Source organism: Mustela nigripes, chromosome 2, assembly GCF_022355385.1.
Source record: "Mustela nigripes isolate SB6536 chromosome 2, MUSNIG.SB6536, whole genome shotgun sequence".
Classification (NCBI taxonomy): Eukaryota; Metazoa; Chordata; class Mammalia; order Carnivora; family Mustelidae; genus Mustela; species Mustela nigripes.
This window is the reverse complement of record NC_081558.1, coordinates 218,888,345-218,891,330: the sequence shown is the minus strand read 5'-3', so window position 1 is coordinate 218,891,330 and position 2,986 is coordinate 218,888,345.

Genomic DNA, 2,986 nt, shown 5'->3' with positions numbered 1-2,986 from the left:
GGGTATTGGAGAGGGCACGGATTGCATGGAGCACTGGGTGTGGTGCAAAAAAAATGAATACTGTTATGCTGAAAATAAATAAAAAATAAAAAAATTAAAACAAAGTGATTCAGAAAAGGCCCATTAAACCTTAGGAAAACAAGGCAGATTGAATTTAAGACATTTATGAAATAAGTTAAAACATCACTGTATATTTATAATGAACATAAAATTGTCACAAATCTGAATACACCAAATAAAACAGTGGTAAAAATACATGAAACTGGCTACTTCTCTGGGACATGGACAGACTTTTCCCTGTTCCACCCACTAAGTACAACTAAAAACCTGGATACTGTATATAAAACAAGCTTAAGAAGATTCTGCAAGGTAGAAGAGAAACCAGCCAGGGACAGTAGGATCTGAGGAATGATATGGTGGTGAGTTACCGGGGTTTTCTTTTGTCCTCACACATTACAGACTTAGAGCTGAAGAAGCTGGTAAATTAGAAGTAACGATGGGTGCAGACAAAACTAGTCACAACAAAAACTTTCTCTTTCTAGTTAAAGGAGCAGAGAAATGGCAACCTAGAAAGGCAGAAAAATTTGAAGCCATAATCTCTATTCTAGTTATAAACCACATAAAAGGAAAACTGTGGCACCATTCCCACCATGCAAGCATAGTCCAAGTGGGGAGTCTAGACTTTACCCTCACAAGAATGAGATTACAGAGCCAAGTACAGAATGAGGATTTTCATCCCCACCTAATGAGGCATGGCTCTCTGCAGTTCAGGGGAGACCACAGAAGGACGGGGCTTCCACCGTCATCCAGCAGTGATGAGGTATACCTCCCCCTCCTCGTGGGGTGGTGTCAGAAGAGCCTGTCAAAGAGTTAGGACTTTATGGCTCAGCAGTAATGAGGCCACCTCCAATGTAGGATCAGTGGAGAACATAGGGAGTTGGAGCTCCTACCACCACCCAGAAGTAACAAAGAGTCCCCTGCCCTTGGGTATGGAGGGTTTCATGGGGAACATGGACTTCTACCTCTACCTGGCAATAACAATAACAAAAAAAGTGCCAGAGCACTGCCAAAGAAAGCCAACCAAAACAAGATTTCAGTGAGATCCAGAGTCTCATGGCATGATACAAAAATGCCCTGATTTCAGTCACCCAATTCTCGTTCTACCAAGAACCAGGAAGATCTCGAGTGAAGAAGATAATCTGCAGATGCCAATCCTGAGATAACAAAGATGTTAGAATTATCTGACAAAGTTTAGAGCAGTCATGATGAAAATGCTTCAGTGAACAAATGTGCTTGAAAAAAAAAAAAAGAAAAAGCCTCAGCAAAGAAATGGAATATAAATTTTCAATAAGCAGAAGACATAAGGAAGAACCAAAAGGAAGTTTTAAAACTTAACTATAATCAAAATAAAAGGTCAGTGGGGGGATTAAACAGTAGAATGAGGAAAGACTCAGTGAAACAACAATGGAAATTACCCACTATATGCAACACAGAGATAATAGACTTAAAAAACAAAACAAAACAACAACAACAAAAACGGGCTCAGGGACCTGTGGGACTATGACAAAAGATTTGACATTCCTGTCATCATGGTCCCAGAAGGAAAGGAGCTAGAGGGTAAGGTTGAAAAAGTACTCAAAGACTTTCCCACAAAGATGCAAAATGAGTTAAACGGAAGAAAGATTGCCATTTCAATAAATGGTTGTAGAGCAGCTGGATACTCATAAATTAAAAAATGAGCCTCCACCTAAGTCTCACATCTTATATAGACAATAATTTTGAACAGATTATAGAGTTATTTCTGTGTCACATTTTTCTATTTTTTCCAATAGTTTTATTATTTCTGTGTCACACACAGAAATAATAAAACTATTGGAAAAAATAGAAAAATTTTAGGATCTAACAGTAGGCAAAAGCATGATACATAATAGGAAAAATTGATAAATTGGTCATCATCAAAACTAGAAACTTTTGCTCTGTGAATGATCCTGTTAAGAAATGAAAAGCTATAGACTTGTAGAAAATGTTTGCAAACCACATATCTATCACAGGTCTAGTAATGAGGGTATATAAAAAACGGGAAAAAAATCCAACTAGGAAATAGGCAAAAGACATGAAGAAAAATTTCACTGAAGAGGGTATCGATGGAAAGTAAACACATGAAAAGATATTCAACATCATTATCCATAAGGAAATGTTAATTAAAACCACAGTGAGATGCCATTACATATTTACCAGAATGGTTAAAATGAAGAGTGGTATTAGCACCAAATATTGTTGAGGATGTGGAGAGACTTACTTATACAGCACTGGGATGATGTAAAATGATACCAGAATTCTAGAAAACATTTTGGAAATTAAAAAAAAAAAACATACAATTACTGTATGACCCAATATTTGCATTCCTTTATCCCAGACAATTAGGTCTTTATCCCAGACAAATGAAGATTTATTACAGGTGCAAAACCTGTACACAAATGTACATAGCAGCTTTATTCATAATAGCCTCAAACTTGATAGAACTGAATGTCCTTGAGTGGGTGAATGGTTAAAAAACTGTGGCACATCTCGACCAGGGAACATTACTCAGCAGTAAAAAGTGATGAACTACTGATAAATACAACACCTAGAGAAATCTCTAGAGAATTATGGCGAGTGAAAAAACACCATTCTGAAACACTTGTGAAGTGACTAAAGAAATGGAAAACATGTTAGGGGTAGTCAGTAGTTATGGATGGAGTGGAGGTGGGAGGAAGGGGATTTGACCATAAAAGAGCAAGGGAGGGAACTTCGTGGTGATGGAACTGTTCTGTATCACAGCACTTTCTTTTCTTTCTTTCTTTTTTTTTTTTTTAAAGATTTTATTTATTTATCAGAAAGAGAGAGGGAGAGAGAGCGAGCACAGGCAGACAGAATGGCAGGCAGAGGCAGAGGGAGAAGCAGGCTCCCTGCGGAGCAAGGATCCCGATGTGGGACTTGATCCCAG